This window comes from Colias eurytheme, chromosome 4 (assembly GCF_061535395.1).
Source record: "Colias eurytheme isolate Ceu_HAF_F1 chromosome 4, ilColEury1 Martin Lab GWU primary, whole genome shotgun sequence".
NCBI lineage: Eukaryota > Metazoa > Arthropoda > Insecta > Lepidoptera > Pieridae > Colias > Colias eurytheme.
Window position 1 is genome coordinate 4,433,156 of NC_142983.1, and position 17,052 is coordinate 4,450,207.

The window sequence follows — 17,052 nt, forward strand, 5'->3', positions numbered from 1 at the left end:
AGGATGGTAATACTGTGGTTGAACATTGTAATAGACCATAGATACCGACACAACTAACACTGTATTCTTTGAACGGAAGGTATGACCCATATCAGTCATAGTCATAGGCTCTGGTAACTTCAGTCGCAGGAAAATCACTCATTTTGTAATGTGTTCAAAGATAAACAGTAGAAAAAAATAAACTCAGTTTAAAACACGTTATAATATACACGTTATATTTTTTTTCTCGTCATCATTTCAAAGACGTAAGGGATTTAAAAAATTAACCCCGAACTAACTACAAAATACATAACAAGTCGAAAAAAACGTGATTTCTTGTCCGTTCCCCTATTTTTTTCGGTGTGTGTAGGTTGCATGCATATATTCCTACTAGATATGAAGAGATATACAGAGAACGCTAAATACATTTGCCTGGTCACCATTACCATTCGATACACCATGACACGGTAGAGGCCGTTCTATAGAATTACGTCAAATAATGTACTCCATCTTTTATATCTCTGTAGGTGAGATGTTCTCCACCCTAGCCATCATCAGGTCTCCAGAACATAGTAGAGTCCGTTTTGAATAAAATTATCATCGGTGTTTTCTTAACTGTTCCCCACTCTAGAACTTATAATTACTTGCTTAGTCATCTTAAGGTCTCCAGAATGGGTCATGTAGTAGAGACTTTGCTTATAACGGTTAATGTTGAAAGATGAGTCTTCCTACATTACATTTACAACATACATAGTACACAATATTTACTATTCATAAATGTAATATGTTACTGCCTCTCAGAGAAAACATAAATTAGGTAGAAACCACTAACACATTACGATACAATACGATACATTTTACAATTCCATAATCTTTGGTCACTTTTACTTCAACAATGATGTATATTATAGAGGGCGGTTAAAAAAACAAATTCAAATATAGTGACAGAATCATTAAGGTCGTTGAACCATGTAATTGCCTTAAGCCAATTTATCTTGCGTTCAGCTTCCCAAATCACTTCTGTTATACGATATTTGACTTGCCACAGCATAATCTCTCCTTCATCATAACTTACTTCATATGATATGCTCGGTTTTGGTTTGAATGAAATTATATTTACGTTTAATTTCTGTAGAACAAATAATTTTAGTATTATTTTAGTTTTTAAGTTAATAATAATATAATTAAATTACTCTTTAAGTTAAATTATGTTAAAGACATATGTTATACCGTATTTTTATTTTTAATGTGTTAAATAATGTCTTAAATTAATACATAGAACCAACAACTCACAAACGTTGATGACTCAAAACAGAGTCGAATATTGCCATTAAAAATTATTATTTTAAGGATGGCGTTATAATTAAAGATACATTTTACTTAAGCCAAAGATGTTCAAGCTATAAAAAAATATCCATCACTAAGTTCTTGGTATTTTAAGAAAGTATTATATGGCAAAGAGCATTGTGTGTCTGTGTGTATTTGAACATTACAACAGTTCCTAGATTTTTCATATTAATAGATATATATATATATATTTAAATATATATGTATTTGCATTTTGCATTGTGATAAATAATTTATGGCAGTGTGTTAAAAGATTACAATTTTAGCTTAGGACAATATCTGCTGTTAAATTTCAATAAATGTTGTTTATTTTTATATGTCTAAGGTAAATGTCCAAGGTTAAATGCGTAAAATAAATTTTATATCTAACTAAGTATGTCGGACTTCTCTGAAAAAAATGCTATTATATGTGTATCACAATAACTTTTCCTTATAAAATTATACCTATTTGTGTAATTGTTCCATTTACCTATTATAACTATTTTCAGAGTGTTTTTATACAATTACTATTTATAATGTAATATGATATTTATATTTACTTAGTTGTTTTTATTTTTCTAGATAACAGTACAAATTTATATAAAGTCAACAAGATGACCATCTTGATTTTGATGTTGCAAATTGTGAATAAATTGTTTTGAAAAACACGTTTCTTTTTTCTTTATACTTCATTTTTTTTGAGATTGGCATAAATAAATTAGCAGTATTGAAAATGTAAAGACGTATATGTATATATTAATCTTATAATATATATAAATCTCGTGTCACAATGTTTGTCCTCAATGGACTCCTAAACCACTTAACCGATTATAATAAAATTCGCACACCATGTGCAATTCGATCCAACTTGAGAGATAGGATAGTTTAAACATGTAGGTACCACGTCCAAAGCCGGGGCGGACCACTAGTTAAATTATAGATCTTATTATTTCTCTCTTCTTGACTGCGCCGGAGAAGGGTAATTATTTCAGCAGTAGATATTATTAGTCAGCTCTATATTACATTTTTTCTACTATCCCACATAGGAACGCTATTTTTTCATAAAATTGCGCTTTTTAGATAATATTCAATGAATAATTAAAAGCTTCTTTTTCTGTGTTATTGATTCACCAACTGAAAATTGAACTACCTTACAAATCTAACGCCTTAGGTATGCAATAGCAAAGTTTACCATTTTTATTTTTCTAACAGGAGAAAAAAAATTTATTTAATGCACTTAAAATATTTCTGCCTATTGCTAAGTACTAAAAATCTATTGAACATATTAATACATACATAGATGAATTTATAATATTTTTTTTTTTCGTTAGTAATTGTTACAAGTCACCCGTGTCCACAGATTCAAAAGTTATAAATGAATATTACACCTAGCGAGGAATCACAGTCACCCTCTCGTTAAACCCAACTTCTAGAAAATAAGAAACAGTTTCCGAACTGAAAACTAGTCTATCTTGCTGAAACATCGCCAGTGCCGGCTCTGAGGCGGAGCGGGCGGAGTATCTCTAGGCGCCAGATCGTAAAGGGCGCCAAAATGCATACCCATTGCACCTAACACAAAAGATACTAGTAGATTTGATTTAACTAGATGCATCTTTTTCATCTTGTTCTTCTTCTTAACAGATAGCATGCATATTAAACCTAAAAATTAATAAAAAAAAATAATTTGTTAAATACCTATATTGAAACTTTTCACTTTACCGTCAATGCGAACTACGGATGGCCCTAAAACGTAGCACCGTGTTTTCGTAAGTATCAGTTCAAAAGATAATTATTTCAAAATAATTTTTTTCCAAGTTTTTATGGATCTCAGAGCCTATTTTTGACGTTATAAAATTATAATGGTTCGGTTAGGTTTACAACATAATTATTTAACGCGGGTGTTGAATTTACACTTGCACGAGAATAAGATGATTATTTATTTGTATGCTAACAAGAATAAAATATGAACATTACAAACCAACATAAAGTGTTTAAATTGAGGAATCACCGAGGATTTTCTTCGTACTTCGTTGTTCCCAACAAGTTCCAAACTACACACACAGGCTACTCCTTAAAACCTTATTTCTAAGGTGGCAACACTTACTAAGAAAACTTTTGTTATAATTACCGATCGTGGGACAAAAATCATACTACGAAATGCGAGACGCCATCGTTTGAAGAATAAAATAACAAGTTTTTTTTAGTTTGTTCGATTCCCGGTTGAAGCAAGTGCATTTTCGAAAATCTTAGAATGCAGTTCTATTTCTTTTTAAAAATAAAGGAATGCTTTGTTTCAGGAGAATTTTCTATCTCCAGTATTTCAAGTAGGTACTTTCCCTCCAGGGCCTATCGAAAATTTCCACACTGTATACTATGTAGTGAAGTGAAGAATAGAGAAGAGAAGATGTTAATGTTTGTGCCTGTTTCATGTCCTGCAACTTACCCACCTACTAATTTATTTTATTCAATATTGAGGTATAAAAGACTTGTGAATACATATAATTTATTTCCCCTGAAAGCTGAAGCTTGGATGCTTTGTATTTTCCTTTTATGGGTCCCTTCTATGAGATACAGTTGGAGATCTTATAAATCTTTCCACAATAATAAAAGTCGCTTCCGCTCTCAATTTTGTAATGTTTTATAAGGAAATAAAACACGTGTTCAATGTATTAGAAATGTATTTTGTTTCTTTCGTATCATTTTGATAGTTGATAACCTACATAATAGGTATAATAACTTCACAAATAAAAATAAATTTGCGGATATGTTTTCAATAATGCATTATTAGGCAGGGAGATATTGACATAAAATTTCGAGTCATTTGTAACAGGATGGCGGTTCTACAGTTACAAATTATTAAGTAAGTATTAAATAAGAGCAATAATCAAAAAAAGGTATAGGTACCACAGTCTTCATATTATTGTTCATTGATAAAGAATAAAATATGTTTTTTCAAATTCACGTGAGACTCGTGCAATTAAACTTGTTAATTGTATTAAATTATTTCAGAACGTTATAACTTATAAGTATCCTACATAATTGTTTCGCCTATTATTTGTTTTTTAATACATGGAATAGTTCGGCATTTACATAGGTATATCTATTTAGGGTTGAATTTAAAATCTAGACTTATATTGAGGAATTTCATATAGAAATTTCTAATAGCGCTCGAACCAGGCATGGGCTCGTAACTCCATTCAAGCGTGCTTGTAACTGATAGACTGATGTTACAATTGTATTAAAATATATCAGCTTTCTAGTTTTGTTCCTACATTGGGGTAAAAAAATTTATTAGCAATTTATAATGGTAAACAATTTATGAATTTAAACGTGGTTTACAAAGCTAGATATTGCACACATATTAAGTACTACGTAGATTTCAATTAACAGATGATAAATTAACTTTCACATAAAAAAGGGAGACAGAAAAAATAATCATAACACTTTATATTATTATGTCGATATCAAAGGGGAATATATTTCAAATAGGAACATATTGCAAAATTGCGAAAGTAATAAAAAATATTATCTATCCTTTATCATCAGCAATTTCAGCATATATCGGTTATTTAAAAGCTGTTAATCCTCTATTCTTGAATCTATTATGATATAATTTCTCAGAATTTCAAAATCGATAACCAACAAATTAGGTACATTCCAGATAGGTACGCGAAGCTTTGGAATCTCTGTTTTGTAGATTAATAGCTTTTATAGTATGGCTTTCAAACACTCATTCCATTAGTATACTTTAATTAGTACTATCGAGCTTTAGGATCTAGGAATATGTCGAGCTATTATTTTAATATGAGCACACTTTTATTACATAAAACTTAGTTACTATAGTTATTATTCTGTGATAAAACTAACAAAACATATCATACTAGTGATTATATTATATCACCTAATATAGATGTATTATTAGGTGATATTAGTGCCTATATAATAATACCACCTAAGTTATTTGTATGGATGAAGGTACTTAAAGGTTATGACCTAATAGGTAGACGATATTCAGATAGAATTCCATTGCCCTAACAATCTTGTTATCCGAATCAATTCAAGCACTATTCCCATTTCCCAGAGGTGAGATGGTATCCATTAATTAAGGACTAAAATCTTTATCTTCAAAGAAACTGTTCAGTTTACATGTGTTCATCTTCTCTACCAATAATTAAATCAGATAAAATATCAATTTACTTGTTAATGGAGACATGGTTTGATCATAAAATAAATCTATAAATACGTGACTACTAATGGTAATTGAGAAATTGTTTTATGAAATAATCACTTGGGACAAAATAACATACTAATTACTATATGTCTTATATTACTCGTACTTTATTACCTAGTTAATACATGGAATATTTTATGTAATTAATTAAACATTAGCAAGGGTTGCAATTATCATCCAACTATTTTTCCGCCCACGACTTCGCCCGCGTTTTCAAAGAAAATCTGCGCATCTACCGTTCCCGTGGGATTTCCGGAATAAAACCTAGCCTATGTGTTAATCCAAGTAACCCTCTATATGTGTGCTAAATTTAATTGAAATCGGTCCAGTAGTTTATATGCGTGAAATGAAAACCATACATTTATACATAATTACAAACCTTTCCTCTTTATAATATTAGTATAGATTATGAAATATTGATAAAAGAGAGCTAAAGGTTCGGAGCGTATACGACCAGTACTTACTTAAAAAATGGTTGTTTTCACGAAGTTTTCTTGATATTATAGTGTCGCTTTTATACCTAGCTGAACGGAGAATTCATTCATTTTATAAAAAGCATAAATAAATAATAGATTAACTAATACATAAACTATAAAGCATAGTACTTACGCATACGTACATAAAGAGCGAATCAATGGTACAATTTATTTTTTTATATATTTCACATATTATATCTATAATTATGAAAAAAGCTAAACGTTTAATGTTTATAAAAACCATTGCGTTATGTTACTTCGCTAGTAAAATTACTTTATTCCTTGCAGCTATTATAAACATATTTTGCATAAATTACTGACTATTCCTTGAACTCTTTCACATCTCATGTTGTTTAAAAACTAGTATGACTGGGTAAATAGCTGCAAAATACCCATTGGACACGTGCGTAATTAATTCACTGGAAATAATTACAATGCTAGACAATATGACAGTGATTTTAAAGCGATGACCCCAAAGGTCGCTGCATGTATTGTTTAAAAAATCCGATACCGACAATATGATGGTGAATTAGCTGCCGAATGTGTTTATATTTATTTTGGTTAGTTTGATTACTTGTTATGAGGTTTCCGGCGAAAAGACGCTGCGCGAGCCACAGTAAACGGGTCGGGCCGGCGAGAGTAGCACGGTTCGCACGTGTTCAGTAGGTTTCGCGTCTTGCCGATTTCGCACTATAACTTTGCGAATCCACATCTTATTGCTATAAAATTTAGTTAATAACAAACAGCTAAATAACCGATAAACAATATAAATTTTGACTTGTTTATGTGAATTTGAAACCCCTTTGGATTGATATGATTTTATTTCTCTACATTGAATTACTGAGGTAAGTTTTGCGATTACCGAAATTTATTTAAATTTTTACGTTCAAACTCCACGTAGGTATAATGTTTAATTAATAATTCTCAATGTCGATATCGATTTAAATAAATAATTTATTGAATGTAAACATTATTTATTTCGTAATACATCTATGTAATAAGTGGCATCTACCTGTTGTTGAATATCGACTAAAATAGGATTTTAGTTAACAAGAACCATTTTTAAAGGAAAATATTGCTAGGTTAATTAAATTACGTGTAATACGATAATTGTATACACGTTTAATTAAAAAGGTATTAGGTATTATAATTAATAATTATTGCTTTATAAAAAAAATGGTATTCATATGGTATCATTATAATTATCAAGCTGATTTTATATAAAATAGATTGACTCATACAAGAATTTTTATTAAAGAATATATCGAAAAATGCAGAGCACACTTTAAGTTGTAAATTTCATACGATGCATTTTTAATTATCATAATATTGCTCAGGCTTATATTTTATCCTAAATAATCATTTTAATTTTTAACATTTATACCTTCAATATAAATTAATATCATGGTGAGAATAAATATCAACGATTAATATTGATACATTTCTAATTTCTATAATAGCTAACGGTTTAGCGAAGATTGTGTGACCAAAGCTATAAATATGTAGGTATATATATGTAATTATATTCACAATTAGGTATATTATAATAAACAAATTGAAACTCTGTAGGACGTGCCTTATTGAAGTACCTAAGTGGGAAAATCTTGCATAGGCATTACCTATCGGCCGCCGAGGAGCCGTGGGTTAGGTATGTCGGATTCTTACCGACTAAAACCCCACTGTGTTCCATCGAGCCGCTTTAATGATGCTTATTGAAGTACTTACTTACCTGCTTATATCCGATTTTGTATAACAATAAAGAAATTGTTTATTGAACTTGACCTAACAAGAACGTTAGTAGGATTATACTCTGATAACAATTATCTACGATATATCTGGAAGGTAGAGTGTACTCTAGTAGAGTACACTCTACCTTCCACGTTCAAATGTCTGATTTCTATAATATAACCAAAAATATATGTGATTTATGATTTATTTAAAAAACTGAAGATAATTATCACATACAAACAAATCAAAAAGTTAAATTTCAAACTGAAGATAATTATCACATACAAACAAATCAAAAAGTTAAATTTCACCAAATACCTACATTAATCACTGTAAGGTGTCAAAAGGTGGCTTTATTATTCATACGACAATTTGCACAGTAAAGAAGCAATTTAAATTAAATGTGTTTTTTTTTCATGTTCCAGGCCCAGTGAATTATCATATTACTATTGTAAAAGCATGAAATAACGTTGGTATTATTTTGTCTGGTATAAAGGTAAAAACGTGTCGGGACCCAATTATTATTGAAACTTGGGACGAGTCGTTCAAATTGAAACTAGATCCTAGAGATACCTATAATAATCAATATTTACAGATACCTTTTTATGAATATTTTTTAAAAGCTGGCCTTAATTTGCTTAGTCGAACTACATTTTAAACGTCATTAGCGCTAATTATAAAATCAAAGCTTTTATCGATATTTATGAACTTTAATATTTTGTTTAATTTATTAATAATTTTTAATTTATAGGTAGATATCATAACGCAGTCAAATGACTAATATCCAATTAAATGGTTTGAGCTTTCACCTTAGTATTATAGGTTTTGAAAATACTTCTTATAGCCAATAAATTTCTAGCTAATAGGGAAAAATGCTCTCTAGATCTAATATTTAACTTAAAATAACGTTGAATGGTTAATAATTTTACAACAATACTTATTAATCAAGCTGGGGTTACCTACCTACGTTTAAATAATGTTCAATAACACAAAATTGTAAAAAGAACCATAATATGTATGTATATCGTTTATTTTCAGTAGCGATAATAAATAATAATATCTCATTTATGCAAATCATAGCAAATCACAAACACACGGAAAAACTAATGAAGTATACCTACTTCATTGCCTATTTAATATTTTACACCAAACACTTCGCATACTTAAACTCAAACTCAAACATTTATTTATTCAATTAGACTTCTTCGAGAAGCACTTTTGAAACGTCAATACATATTTTTTACATTTACCACCGATTTGGAAAGCAGTATCTATGGAGAAGAACCGGCAAACTCCATAGTTGCTTTTTAAATCATATCAGTATTACAATTTAATTTTACAAAATATGTAACTGTATAATATCATAATATGCCAGAGAACTGTCCTGTGGTTTTAACGCGATAACCCTCCATGGGTTTTTATCTTCCATATATTCCTTAATGCTCTAATAGGCTCTCTGAAGTCTGAACTAATATACGTTTTTAACATAATTTAAAATTTAGCACTACTAAACTCTTATCTTAAATTATTGAAATTATTCAGATATTCACAAAAAGAAATCTTTTCTAAAATACAAGTCCTGAGTGACTACAAATCCTGTGTTTTAGGAGAGAAAAATGTGTGATTTTTAATTAAAACATTGAGATGCAAAGAAGAGAAGAAGCTTTTTAAAGCACGGGTTCCCGATGCAAATAAAATTTAACGGTGAATCACAAATTTACTTATCATGGTTAATATCAACTGACACGATCATGCCATAACAATAATAATTATTGATTCAGATATACGCAATAGATAGATAACATAACGAAAGTTTTACGTAGATAGTTTGACATGACCTGCCTAAAACATGAGCTTTGCCTAAAGTTTCATCTAAATGTATTCACAACTAATCTTTAATATTATAACATCGTCATCGTCATCAGCCCATATTCGATCCCACCGCTGGGACATGGACCCAGGACCTCCTATGAGGGTACAGGGCATAGTCCACCACACTGGCCAATTGCGGGTTGGTAGATGTCACATGTCGTCGAACTTTTGATTCCTCGACAAGTCGGTTTCCTCTTGTTTTCCTTCACCGTTCGAGCATTGGGGATGTTAAAACATATAATATGCAAGTAACGCTTTGAAAATTCGCAACGGTAAATTTATTTTATCGATATCTTTATGATGTGACTCTCCATTTAAATCTTATTTGGGATATTTATGATTAACCTTTGTTATTACGGATTCCTTGAGTTACCAATTAATTTATCTCTACAGTAATTGTTTGTTGCTGTATTCTGTAATTGATTTCCGCAATTACATATTATTAGTAATCTGAGCAATATGTGGGGTGTGTCAACACTCTTGGAAAAACAATATCGTGTGATGTTATTTAAAAGCAAATATATTTTAAGATTAAGACAAGAAGTACGTTATTTTCAAATGATTGTGGGGTTTTTTTTCTGAATTTGACAGACTTTTCTGTAGAAAAATATTTCGTAAAGAACATCATGATCAAATTAATAGAGCAGCATAAATGCTCTTTCATTTTAATATCTCTGATATAATTTTAAAACTCTTTAATTAATTCGTCCTTAATTGTGCGGACTCATTATTGTAATATTCTTCGAAAAAGGAAAAAGTATAAATGATAAAAAACTACCAATTTACTTCGCATTAATTTAATTCTAAAATTTCAGAATTTTAACTTCGCAGAATTATTATATTATTGTGTTAAACCATGGATCGAACCGTGTGCTATTACTTCCATCCATGAGTATTCATAAAGTTCTTTGAAAAGGTGTTATCACCTGCCGAGCATTAAATATATCCTTTTGTGATTTTTCCTCCAAATATATAATATTACATTCTATAGAAAATCCAGCATTAAGAGTAGATATACATTAATATATAACTTTATTTAAATGATCGGATACAGATCGACCTCAATCATATTACGAACACGATAAACGTCAGGCTTCTTCTAATTTTCTTTATTTCATTCATAAATGTTTGTAACCTTTAACTCCCAAGCCAATTGAATTTATAAATGTTGATCTTATTTTCTACATATGAAAATTTAATAGTAACATATTTAGTTCAAATAATTAATAAGTCTACTTACATTGTAAACATTAAGTGAAGTAGGTACGTTCAAACAGCCCTAAGTATCGGTTTAACAAACACCCTACATGCGGTTTGAGCAAAACAAGCTCTTTTCATGTAAGCTTTTAATTACATATTTAAGCGGATATGTTTAATGTTTGCCCTGTAGATGATCTAAATTTAGAAAATTTGATAATGAGGCGAGGTTTATTTTTTTTTTACAAAAAAAAACAATAAAACTTGCGCCAATGCGCAATCCAAATTTGCAGGGCACTTTTTAAATTTCACCATTTTGTCGATTAATCACTAAAAAAATATATTGATTGCTTGTTATAATTATTATTCGTGAAATGTCAGATTACACAATAACATAAAAATGGCCGGTGATCGATCATAACTGTCTCGTATATCAATATGCTAATCAATTATTCAGTAAAATTTCAATCTCAATTACAGAAAAAGGTGAAAGGTAAAGCAAATATTCAGCTTCCTGGGCAAGTACCTAAGACAAATACATATATTTTTGTGATACTTTGGCTCTAATAAAAGGCTTTGGCTATACTTTATACTAGTTACTAATTAGTAATTACAATGTACACAATTTCACAGTACAAATCGTTGGTACAAATTATAACGCTTTAGAAAGTTTGAAAACTTATTATTAATAGCAATTTTGATTATTTTTAGCGTTATGATTTGTTCTACTCTGCTTTAATATTGTGTCCCCATTAAATACACGTGAAAGTTTGTATTTGTTACTTGTTTGTTTTGTTGGTTTAATTGATCTATTGATTGACGAAATTTTTAAGGTCAATCGAATGATTCCGCGGGCTGAAGGTTAGTTAATAGTGCTAGTGGGTATTATTAACAATGAATTAACGGATCAATATGGTTTTCTTCTGTGAATAAATAAAATAAAGTTGTTAATACGCTATAATAATAATGAATACAAAGACGGCCATACTGACTATAGTGTCAGTATATACATGTACATAAGTATAAGTACAATTGAGCGATATTGTTTTATTCAGGCAACATTGGAATGAAAAATTTATAACATTGGAAAAAAAATCAAATTCTGAAAAGCAGAGAGCTAACACTACCTACAAATTACCTATGCATAAAAAATAAAAATTCAATGCTTTTAGCTCTACACTTAGCTCTACATATTTCAACTCTTCTCAAATACATATATATATACATATACATATACAGGGTGTCCCACTATTGGTATACTAAGCGCGAAGGAACTTGTAGTTTTGCATACACTGATCACGTAAAAAATACTTTAAAAAAAAATTACGTCCAAAATTTTTTGCTAAATTTTTCCTGAAAATCCATGTTTTCTTCTCTAGCTTCGCGTAGCCGGCATATACCGCTTCTCTAATATGAGCATTTTATCTATGAAAACATAATCTTAAACGATAGCTCACGTGCTGGTGGCAAAGTTGGGCGGCTCGCTTGTTATGGGTGTACACATAGAGTTTTAAGAATTCATCTATTTGGAAAAAAAAATGCGTCTGGAATTTTTTAATTATTTTTTACGTACTCAGCGTATGCAAAACTATAACCTCCTTTGAGCTTAGTATACCAACAGTGGGACACCCTGTATATATATAAAATTTTAGAAATTTGATAATATTATACCTATAACGATTTTTTAAGCTATTGCATAGCTTCTATCGCGGGCCTTGAGTGCGGGGACCGAATCCAGAAATTCCGTAACGAAAAAACCTCACGCTCCCCACTCCGACGGACACGGAGGTGTGGCTAGAAGGCATGCTATGCAATAGCTTTACCGCGGCACTCGGCAGTCCCCGTCACACGTCTTTTTTTTAATTAATATCATTTTAAACGGTTATTATATATGTACTACAAAGAGCGCGTCAGCTGAAGCTAACCGGCAGATTTGGTTAACACAGTAAAATAAAATGGTTATGTTTTATCAATGCAAAAATAATCTGTTCAAAACGGGTTTCATGTCAATAGGTACAATCATTTTATAAACGCGACAATATACATACTGGAAAAATACTATTATGGCAATATTCTCCTGTGAGGATTTAGAAAATTCTCAGCTGAGAGTTGCCCACTTTGTGTAAAGGCTTATACGATAGTCGACACTCACTTTTAAAAGCGAACGTCAAAATAAATTTAAAAATACCTAACCTTGTCTCGAAACTATTAGAGAACAGTGAATCGTAAGTATAAAGAAGCTATAAATCTAGCTTTTCCGGTAATGAGTTTAAAAGTGGATGCCAATTAGAATAAAATTCAAAATAGTTTTTTTTGCATGAAGTCTTAATTTTTATATATCAAACAAAAATTTTAAGGGTCACGTTATAAAATGGAAAATGCTTTTACCAGATTATTTCAATTGAATGTAATTATGAAATAATTTGGAAAATCCAAAAGTGCACGCCTCATAATTTTTTTTTAATAAATATTTATTAATTATTATTTTTGTTTATTTAATAACAATTAAACCACATCGAATCAGACCCTGAAAAATGAAAGGGTTCTATTCCTGAGCATACTCAAGCGTAAGAGAAAAAAAAAGACTCGATTAGTAAAGTATTTCGGTCGCTATCGTGTTAACAAGAAAAAGGATCCGCACATACAGACACACGGACGTCCAAGACAGAACTTTTTTAAACTGTTTTTTAACTAGTTTAAATAACAAAAATGACATCAAAAATATCATGAACGTTAAAAATAGTGTTTTTTCTTAATATGTGTGTGTATGTATTATCTTACAAGTGCAATGTATGATACATAAAGACATTTTAAGTTTGAAAAATCAGATGTTTTGCGCGAAGTGACAGTAGTACCCACCTCAACGCTTCGCTTATGAGGCGTGCAATATATAAATATTATTCACAGATAATTTATTTATTTTCATTGCATTCATTCATTTTTGGTTTATGTGGTTTATTATGATACTAGGTCATCTCATAAATCATCAATTAATATAAATTTTAGTAATATGTATAATAATTAATATTATACAATATACCTATACAATAGTATAGTTGATTATTCCGTAACTACATATTACAGATATAAGATAACATTAAACTGATATCGAAAGTTAGTCCTAATAAGTAAATTGACAATAACAACTTTTTAAAAGTACCCAAAATTTTACATGATACACTTCCAGCCAATAATGGTTCAAAAGTTCTTTTTGGGGCTTTCAAAAAACAGAAATATCCTAGACCTACAGGAAAAGAAACAAAACAGATGTATCGATATTAGCATTATATTTGGTAATTTCGCAATGCATATTTGTCGTGTAGTTCAGCCCGTATCAATCTCGATCCGTTTGATTGAAATTATGTGAATGATGGAGGAAATTGATATTGACTTTTCTCCCATCCATACATCGTATCAAATGGATAATTCATTGTCTCTAACGGCTTTGTTTACATACAACGTATCAGCCTTTTCCCATCTTGAAATTTTGTATCGCTTTCTAGAGTTCTAACAGACGAACGGCAAGTTATGAACTGCTGCACATGTGGCGACGGCTGAAGTAGCCTCTGCTGTTCACAACTTGCCGTTCGTCTGTTAGAACGCTAGCTTAGCGTTTCAATCAATCATACTTATATATTATATCAAATCATACTCATATATATCAAATTCGGTTTCAATCATACTCATATATATCAAATCATATCATATATTAGGTAGCTACATTACGTTATGTTATGTTTTTTACTTATACTTGTTTAAATATGCGAAACTCTTTTAATGCAAAATTATTGATTTATTAATATGGCCATTCAAGGTTACGAATGATCAAATTAATAAATCTTGTTCTTATGAAATAATTCATATACAAATAATTATAGATGTTTTCTCAAATAATGCTGATGCATCGCTGTTCAAGTCATTTTTTATAATATAATTCGTTGTTTGCCAAATTGTGTGTTTGAAATATGTATAAGTATTGTAATATATTATGTAAAAAATATGTAGATACAAGTGAGATACAAGCTTTATAAGCAGTATATTTTTTTATTAAATAATATAATTTGTGAATATATTTTATTCTTAATTATGTAGGTCCTTAACCGTAACCACGTATTAATCACTATCACTATCACTATACAATAGTATAAAACAAAGTCGCATTCTCTGTCCCTATTTCCCTATGTCCCTATCTCCCTTTGTACGCTTAAATCTTTGAAACTACACAACGGACTTTGATGCGGTTTTTTTTAATAGATAGAGTGATTCAAGAGGAAGGTTTATATGTATAATAACATCCATTAAATAGTGGAGAAGTACTGTTATTTTTGAGGTTTCTAATGTGATGTCGTAAATAATTACATTTTTTCCGCTTACATTGCAAACTCAGGCTGAACCCCTTCGAGTTTTATCAAAATAATGTACTAAGTATTGTACACATTGAAAAGGTCTACAGAAAAGTCCGCGATGGCATATGTCTATCTCTTATGGATTACCCACAATAACTTTTTTTGTCATTTACTTTTTACGTCAAATAATGGCTAATTTTCGAAGCGATTTAAACCAATACAGCATTAATCCATAACCAATTAAATACCTTGAATACAATGTTCATTTAATATAGATCTATATGGCCTTTTACACCGTATGATTTAAGTGAATATTTTCGAAGATATTACAGATTTAAAAATTGCGGGATTGCGGACCGCTATGTTTTTATATACAACGTTAAAAGTTTTTCTGTAGTGTATTTAGTATCAGCATTGCACCCGTGCGAAGCCGGGGCGGGTCACTAGTATATTATAAAAAAACGACGAGTTTTTTACAAATGGGATATAGAATAGATATTATATATATTTATAAAATTTCTTTAGCTTTGAATTCGGTTAGCTTTACGGCTATAAAATATTTATTGGAAATATGACAATTAATACTCGTATATCAATATCCATATAGTATAAAAAAAACAATTAAAAAAAAACACTTTTCCGTCGTTTTCACAATTTTTAAACACTATATGATATTGCTTTATACATATGTTTCTATGAAATGTCGTTCGCGGTAATAACTTGTAATTACTCATCTCGATGAAATAGATGTAGAAATTGAAAATAAAAGATATAAAGTAGCTGTGCTCCACGTGTAGTAAGTAGGTACCTTGAGAAGATGTTACTTTATTAATAAATAACTAATAAATTAAAGACGACAAAAATCCATATTTTTTTAGTGATGAGCTTTTTGATCTATGGTTAAGATAAAAATAAAAAGTATAAAAAATATACCTAGTACAAGATTTTGTAAGTCCGTACATAAAACATGTACCTACATATTCAATTATAAATACACTCAGTCTCTGACAGGTTGCCATCAAGTTAAGTCTCTGGTTATTTCATACGCGACCAGAATTAGGTTGCTGCCTTTTTAGTTTTTACTTAACTCAGGAATAGGGACCCCAGAGTATATAAACATGGAAAGAAGGCGACGCACATATAGGCGATATTTTGTAATATAAAAATACGTATTTTCAAGATAGACAAACAGGCTAGTAAATCCCGATTTACATTTAGCCAATTTATTGTACATTCAAGGACAATAGTTAAATGCAATACGCAATAATTGACTTTCAATAATTGTAAGCAACCTGCAACTGTTTACACGCGGGTATACTTAAGTAAAAAATTGAATGAAAATACCAAGTTCTTTTTTTGAAATCAAAACTTGTAAAACAAATCAATCATTAAGACTACGCAAATCATAATATATTGTTTCAATTTAATTGTAACAGGCAAGAAATTTGCGTCGTGTAAATTAGGCTTTTATTCAATAGCATATTTCTAAACAATGAACTGACATCAGGTATCTTTGTGGGTATCTTATATAATTCCCAGGACAAAGATGATTGCCATTTCATTAAATGTCTAAATTCCTCGCTGACATTGCAATTGTAATGACATTTATATTCACTCAAGTTGTCGTCTGGCTAATGAGGTCTTATTTTATACTCAAACCATGACAAAGTAATAATTATCTTCCTTATCTTTGCAAGCTATTATTACGGTCTAGTTGCTATAATAGTAAAAGAAGGAATTGAGCATATCACTCAAGAATGTATGCTTACAAATTATTTGAGATTCATTTTATTCGTTCAAGCCAATTAAACATAGAATTTATTCTATTCTGGGTAAGCTAAAAATATCTGAAAATACCGCTATTAATTCTAAATTTACACAAACTCAAACTTAAACA

General features: G+C 30.1%; 1 protein-coding gene across 1 annotated transcript in view; it reads left to right on the forward strand.

Moving 5' to 3' along the window:
• The first annotated feature begins 6,642 nt into the window (after positions 1-6,642).
• Positions 6,643-17,052, forward strand: part of LOC149908886 (pyrokinin-1 receptor-like) — a 54,523-nt gene continuing 44,113 nt past the window's right edge. Inside the window, exon 1 of the mRNA XM_090120468.1 lies at positions 6,643-6,857. The gene's annotated coding sequence lies outside the window, so the exon portion shown is untranslated. The remainder of the gene's footprint in view (positions 6,858-17,052) is intronic.